The sequence below is a fragment of the Danio rerio genome, chromosome 10, assembly GCF_052040795.2.
Source record: "Danio rerio strain M-AB ecotype USA chromosome 10, GRCz13ab, whole genome shotgun sequence".
In the NCBI taxonomy this organism is placed as follows: domain Eukaryota; kingdom Metazoa; phylum Chordata; class Actinopteri; order Cypriniformes; family Danionidae; genus Danio; species Danio rerio.
In genome coordinates this window covers 27,659,957-27,668,532 of record NC_141030.1, presented here as the reverse complement: position 1 = coordinate 27,668,532, position 8,576 = coordinate 27,659,957, and positions in this window count along the sequence as shown.

The window sequence follows — 8,576 nt, the reverse complement described above, 5'->3', positions numbered from 1 at the left end:
CTCTAGAGTTTTAATTAACTTGCTTTGCATCCTATGCAGAACATTGTCACTTCTTATTTGGATCAAGTTAGATTTGGAAAAGTTATCCCCATAAGGATTTATTGTAACTTTGGTCAATAAAAAGAAGCTGCTCTTATTGCAGACCACATTGAAGATATGACCACATTTGGTCTTTTGAGTTTAGCAAGTTTGCCTTGAGAGTGCGTTGGAAGCATCATCTAAAACTAGCTACTTTCATCTGAGTTGCTTCAGAGAAGTCTGTTTGTACTTTTATCATTTATTAATTTCATTTTTTTTTGTTTCCAAAACTGCAGGATTGACTTAGACTGTAGTGTATGGCACTCCTGACGGCCAAATAAACATAACGTATCAATATTTGATTGTTTTGCTGCACTGCAAACACTCACACTTCAAACATTCTTATCTAGTTCCTGGGAAATCTCAGAGCAACCAGTGGTGAATTAATTTTCCACATTTTGAACATTGTGACTGCAGGACCCTATATTCAAACCAGTCCTTCATTACATTTAGGGTGCTTTCACACCTACACTTTTGTTTCGGAACGTATCTCGTTTGCCCAGTTAGCGCGGTTCGATTGGCATATGTGAACAGGGCAATCGCGCTCTGTTCCGCGCCAAAGTAATCGCTCCGAGATCGCTTGAATGAGGTCGTCTCGGCTCGATTGAAACGAACCCTGGAGCGGTTCGATTGCAGTGAGAAAGCGATCCGATCCGAGCGCGGTTATATCACAGTGTTTTATGCATATGTAATAGGCTTACGGCTATATGAAGAGAGAGTAGGGCGGGAAGTTTCGCGAGTCTCCGGATGCCCGCAAACGAGTGAGGATCTCCCGGTAATCTTGCCTCTCCCTCCCTCAAATAGGCATCGTCGCGCACCCTACTCACCCCTCCCCACCGCGTCTCTCCTCAGAGATGTCGCGCGCGCGCACGCACCCTGTCAATCACCACCAAACCACCACCTCTCCTGACAGCTGAGCGGGACGCTGCAAAATAAACCCTGACACTATGACCAATGTGAGGGGAGTTTACTCGCACGTGACTTGTTTTAGCTCTTTTGGTCCGTTTAGAAACTTTGCAGTGTGAAAGCCAACCGCTCCAAGAGCAAAGAGCAACAATGTAACAATTGTAATCTCTGTTTCGGAACAACTGAATCGATTCACAGGTGTGAAAGCACCCTTAGATTGCTTTTATTTTAGGAATAGGTCACCCAAAAATAAAAATTAAATTAAAGAAGATATTTTGAAGAATGCTTGTTAGTGGCATCCATCAACATCCAATATAGGAATAAATACAATGGAGGTTAATGGGTTCCAGCAACCAGCATTTTTTTAAATTTCTTTTTTTGTGTGTTCAGCAGAAGAAAGAAATGGACAGGTTTTGAACAGGTGAAGGTTAAACGCTTTTTAAAGGCATTAGCTCACATTCTGCTTAACATGTTTTATCTTTTTTGTTGTTTGTATTTACTGTTATCATGGCAAAGAGAAAAAAAATCAGTTATTAGAAATAATTTATTAAAACTAGTGTTTAGAAATATGTCGAAAAAAAATTGCTATCAGTTTCCTCAAACGGTTTAAGTTACTGTAACTTATTGGGTTTTACAGTACTTGGTTTGAGTTCTCTTCATTTATTTAGTTTTACTGTGCTTAAATTGCTTCGTTTACTTTTAAGATTAAGTTCACAGTGATCATTAGGATTGTTTTTTTGAACTTAAATGGTTTGTTGCAATCGGTTTCCTCCAACAGTTGCAATACAGGGATTTATGTCATGAAAATGTTTTGCAATTTTTCCAAGCAGCTTAAAATTTTTTTCAAATATATAATATTCCAAAAACAGTATGCAAGTCAGAGGTGTCCAAAATCGGTCGTGGAGTGCCAGTGTCCAAGAGAGTTTATCTCTAACTTTAATCAAGCTCTTTCAAAACATATTAGAAACTTCCTGGCAGGTTTGTTGAAGCAAGTTGGATTTAAACTCATCAGGACACTGGCCCTTCAGGACTGAGTTTGGACACGCCTGATGTAAGTTAATGGGCTTCAGCAACCAGCATTTTTCAAAATATCTTCTTTTGTGTTCAAAAGGAAAAAAGAAATAGATGAACAGGCTTTTGTTTGCTTGAACTTGTGAAAGTGAGTAAATGATGACAGAATTAAAATTGTTGGTTGAACTACCCCTTGCAGTTGTAAACACCTGTTAAAGGCATAAGTTCACATTATGTTCTGAAATGTACAGTAGGTTTCAGCTTCATTTGCTTAAAGAACTAAACTGCCTGCCCTAAGTACGACTGACTAAACATTCTATGTAATTATACTTCTGCTAATACATTTGAAATGCAAATCATCATGATAGAGAAAATGTATTGTCACTCAAAACCTGTTCATTTTTTTCTCTTCATTAATATGGGCTGCTGTAACGTACATTATTAGTACTGTTAACAATAACAACTGTGTGTGGTAATGTCGCTGCTGTAAAGGAGCTCATTAGCATGATATGTCTGTTTGGGTCACCGACTGTAACCCTGATCAGAAGCAGAAACAGTCAGATAAAATCGGATTTTATGTTGTATTTTTTTTCCTCCCACTTAAACTTTCAGGTTCAGTTATTTATTAATTACCCTTGTACATTTTGAATTAAACAGTACTGGATATTGTGCTGTGCAGAATATAAATATATAGATATATGTCAGAAATGTATCTGATACATTATGTATTGGATACGGAAAGTTACCTTTCCTGGAAAATCAGAAATAAATAGTGCTTGAAAGAGAACAAAATTTATAGTCATATACAGTATCGCTCTCCAGCAAAGTAAACACTGCCTCTCACAATCTTCAACTTTTTCAATTTCACCACTCAAACATAGTGCAGTTTTATCTTCACATACTAAGCAAAGACCCTGTTAGGAGAGCATCATTTGAAAGCAATCCTTGAAGAGATATATTTTTTTTCCGTTTTATTTATTATTTTTTTATTATTTTTTTTGAGAACTTTCTGTAAACTTGCCAAGTTCTGCTTGAGAAGAAAACAAACAGGCATAACGAAAGGACAGAAAACAGAGAGTGGGTGTTATTTAAAACAAAGGTACCAGCGCACAGTGTTTTTTTATTATTAAAGTGATCATTCATCCAAAAATAAAACTTCTGTCACTGTGTTGTTCCAAACCTGGATGAAGAAAATCCTCTAGAGAAAGTAGGGTTTGAAACAACAGTAAGGTGCATAAAATATAATTTTTTAAGGGATAGTTAAAAAATAAATTAATAAAAATAGATGGCACGGTGGCTCAGTGGTTAGCATTGTCGCTTCACAGCAAGAAGGTCGCTGGTTCGAGTCCTGGCAGGTTGAGTTGGCATTTCTGTGTGGAGTTCTTCTTCTCCGGGTGCTCCGGTTTCCCCCACAGTCCAAAGACATGTTCTATAATTTAAAAGGGTAACAAAATTGGCCATAGTGTGTGTGTGAATGTCAATGGGTGTTTCCCAGTACTGAGTTGTAGCTGAAAGGGCATCCGCTGCGTAAAACATGTCCTGGAATAGTTGGCTTTTTGTTCCGTTGTGGCAACCCCTGATAAATAAGGGAGTAAGTTAATCTGTTAATACACTCATGCTCAGAACATGCGAGGTGTGTTTTTTTTTTTTTTTAAGTACAACTTTTAGGAAGTTGTTTAGCTGAAACTATGGCCTTGAAGATTTATAAAATTGCTTACAGCACTTTGAGAGGCAATAAAACATTTGCAGGCAGTGTAAAATGAATGTATGCTATCTATCTGTGCAAGAAACTGAACGATATTTTAAAAATAGTGTGTTCAAGACTTTTACTTAAAAACAGTTAAGTAAAGAAAAGTAAAGATATTGTGAATAATGTTCAGTTTCATCATTTATATAATGCCTTAGTCTGTATATATATTATTATATATTTAGTATATATATATTATTTTTGACTCCCAAAGTAACGGTACTACTTATTGCATTTTACGTTCTGTAGTTTCAGCAAAAAAAAAAAAAAAAACTATAATGTTTTATCAAATAAAAGTCAACAAAACACCTCAGGGTGAATACATTTCCATTTATGAGTAAACTTTTCCTTTAAGACCATGGTACAAAGCTATATTATATCAGAGTTCCTCTTTCTAGATCTGCACAATGGCATTTGGCTGGAGTCAACCAGTGCAAATGTCAGAATTCTCCATCAAGAAGTACCTAATTGATTTGTGTTTGCAGATCCCTTTGTGGCACCTGTTGAAAAGGGCAGAGAAGGGAAAGGGAACTCCAGTGGCCTTTAACACACAGGACAAGATCAGGCTCAACTCACAAATTCAGAAATTTAAAACAAACATCTCAACTGTTGGGCCGTTATACAAATATTTAATCAAGTTATTTGACTCTATATATATATATATATATATATATATATATATATATATATATATATATATATATATATATATATATATATTAATTAAAAATTAAATTATTGGATCAAATATATCCATTGTAGCTTTCAAACTATGAAAATCATATTTGTTTGTTTTGATTTTATTATGAACAATATGCATGAAATAGCATGCATCTTATCTTTTTTATTGCTTGATTGATTGAAGATTACTGTGCCTTTTTTCACAGACACATTTGTTAAAAACAAAAAACGTTTTTGAAACCCTATTACCCCATAATGATAGGTAATATGCTACTACATTTTGCAGGTATGCAATAAAGGGATGTAATGATAAAGTTTTTATGTCATGACAGTATTATGGCATTTTTCCAAGCGGATTATCACTAACTTTGAAATTCACTGGTAATAAGCTGTCAGTGTTGTGCACAAGTTGAAGCTTTATTTAATGTTAAATTCCCAACATATTTATAGCTAGCTAACTGAATAACAATCTGGTTTAATAGCAAAGACATCACCCCTTTTAGTACTGGCATTTTCACCTCCACAAAAACACAAAAGTATATACTATCTGTACAGAATAAGTGGACAATTCAGGCAGTGTTTACTGGACTTTGTACAGTACATAATCAAAAGTCTGGCTTGCAGGATTGTTGTGGAAATACAGTATTTTGTGTCTAAAATAAGATGTTCATCCCCTAGAGTCCCGCCATATAGCAGTGTTATATTTAACAGTGTTTCTGCGAAATCAAAATTAATATTCACTCTGTGAAACAAGTAAATATTTTTGCCAAAGTGATGATTTTCATCACTGGCTTCATTTCAACATCCCTACTCTGTTTTTAATATCACACAGCCAGTCGTATTTAATGAGCCAAAATAACCAGTACTCTCACTCTCTACTCTCAATGTTTATTTATTTGTCTGACTTTCTGAATTATTAATCACTCTATGGAGGTTCTGCTTTGAAGTTCGGTAACGTTTTCATAGTCATTAAGTGTTGCTCCCGCTAGTCACAGAACTTTACAGGGTAAAAACAAACTCCCAAGTAACAAAACAACAAGCAATTTAAGATTGAGAGGCTGAGACTTGAGATGACAATCCATTCGTTATATTTACCATGCGCTCCTAATTAGCATTTTTTGGCTTTGTACTTTATTCTGGTACATGATTGGTGCTGGCATTGTACATTTATTTATACACTCAGAAGAATAGCACTTTGGTTGAACATGATTTAATCGTTGACAGTGATTCCATTTGATTTCAACACATTATCTTAACAGCACTGTATAGTATGGTGTGAAACCAGCTTGAAATATTTGTTCATTTTACATCATGTAATGTGAAGTGACGCTGACAACAGGGGTGCTGTTTCAAATGCAGGTTTATTTAGAAGAATGGTCGGGCAAGCAACAGTCAACACAGAAGCAAACAGATGTACAGGCAATCCAGAATCGTAGTTAATAAGCAGGCGGATGGTCAAAGGCAGGCAGCAGACATGAATAAACACACAAAACAAAGCAAAGCAAAGATCGGTACACGGCAGGACTAGGCAAGGGAAACGGGTCGTAATGTTCAGTAGTATAAAACAAGACTCAACAATGACGTGTGTGTGTGTGTGTGTGTGTGTGTGTGTGTGTGTGTGTGGTGCATGACTGGATCATGTAGTTCATAAATGGCGGATTTTTAGTCCGTTAGCAATCTGCAGCCACTAGATTGCTGATAATCATAACACATCAATACTCAGTTCAACAAGTTTAACAAAAAAACACTAATACAAGTGCAAAATAATTTTAAATGATTTAAATCCCGTTTAATCAACATCATCTGTTCATGTTAAATTAATACAAATTTGAAGGCGTCCTTTTGCAGATTCTCTTGACTGCTTAAATTTGCGTTTACTGTACATGTCAGATAACTTTCAAAGTATTTGTAGTTTTAAAGGTTTAGTTCACCCCAAAATTATTGTTTTTATTATTATCCTCAAGTTGTTCAAATCCCATGTTGTCTTCATTCATCTTTAAAACACACATTAAGATTTTTAGATACTATCTGAGGGCTCTCTCATCTATTATAGACAGCAATGGTTCCAAGACATTCAAAGTTCAGAAATGAAACCAAAAACATTGTCAAACATTCCATGTGGTATCAGTGGTGGATTGCAATCATATTAAGCTTGAAATACACTTTTGTGTAGATCTGGATCAGGTCAGGGTACACATTTACTATGGGCAGTGCAATGTATTGCCATTAGAGTCAGCAATGCAACATGAAAGTGTCATATTGCCCACAGTAAACACACTCCCTGATTGAATGCTGAAGTAGTTTTTGCTTTTAGCCACAGTCATATCACCCTGCAGCCCAAGACCAGTTAGTTAAGCTAATTATGGCCGAGCCTGGTCAGTACCTGGATGGGAGACCACATGGGAAAACTAGGTTGCTGTTTGAAGTGAGGCCAGCTGTGGGTGCTCAACCTGTGGTCTGTTTGAGTCCTAATGCCCCAGTAAAATGAAGGGGACATTACACTGTCAGTGGGTGCAGTTAGACCTGCACACATAAATCGAAAAAAGATTGCCATCTCAATTTGACCCCTTAGACGATCTTAATCCAGCATTTCTACGGTTCTGCCAATCCAATTTTCAAGTTCAGGAGAGAAGCAAAGGCGGCTGCACGAGTCTTTTTTATTGTCTCACACACGTTGCTCAGCGACATGGACACCTCCAAATTATGTTAAAAGAGTCACATACTATATTTACAAGGTAAATTCACCCAAAAATGTATTTTTTTGTCTTCATATATGATGTATTCGCGGAACAGAACCTGCATATGCTGTGAGTAACAGATAATAAAGTTGTAAATAATATTCAGTTTGTAGCACAGAGTGATCGTTTGAGAACCAAACGCGAAGTATGCACACCACTTAGTGAAAATAAAACGGAAAGCGAGCACATCATTTAAATAATCATATTGCATTTTAGAGTTATGACTGCAACAAACATTTGATGTTTTTTCTTTCATAGCGAACACACGGTTGTGCATGAAAATAAATGTTTACATTGTCACTATAACTACTCTAGCCTATATAATGTTGATTTTACCAGTGAATTTTATGGTCTAATAATGTTCTTAATGATTGATTGCAAGCATAGGCCAATATCTCAAACGTAATTCAACATCAGAATTATTATAAGTAGAATATAATTATGTGTAGAAACCAGTAGACCTAAATATAATATTAATATTGTTGTTTTACCATATGTTTGTGAAAAAACAATATCATTTTAAGCTTTATTTGACATCTACAGAATCGTTAGAGAATTGTGATCTTTATTTTAAGCAAAAAAAAATCGCAATTCTTATTTTAGACAGATTCGTGCAGCTCTAGGCGCAGTCTTTTGGATGAAATGTTAAACCAAGGTCATAAGTCTCTGTGGTCATAAAATATTGCATAGCACTTCTCGTAAAGATGGCCAAAAGATGTCCTTACCTATCATAACCTCCCAATCATCCCCATCCATTGAATTGGCTCTATTACTGTCTCTCCACTCCACCAATAGCGCAATGGCACCGTTGTCCTGTGGCTGCCATCGCATCATCCAAGAGGATGCTGCATACTGGTGGTAGTGTGGAGAGACCTCCTTTCATGATTGCGAAATGTTGTGGGTGTATGGTCCTACATAATAAGTATGCTATAAAAATACACATTACATTACATTTACTTCTTTAATACTTAATTTTTTTATACGCCAAAGTGTAATTCTAATTTTGTCAGAAAAGTAGAGAAAAAAATACCCCAATCCGTAATGTAAGGTTAGTACAAGAACTTTAGAACTTGCTTACATTTACTTACAGTAGAATGTTTTAGTTACACATACAGTGTATTAGTAGTTATTATTATTATTTTTTTTCTTTTTTTTTGTTGATTGAACAATTAAACAAAGTAGACCTCAACATTCTACAGTCTCAGAAAGATTGTATTCTGATATTAATTTAATGTGTAACAAAAAAAGTAAATGTTGTTAAGCTAAATAACATTTAACTTAAGGTATATAAATCCTTCAGAATTGTGATCTTTATGTCCTGCTTAATTATGTTTGCAGACAAGAGTGACCCTCTTGACCTATCAAAAAGCACAGCTCAAAAGCATGTAGTAAATGTCTAAAGCAGGGGTGTTCAA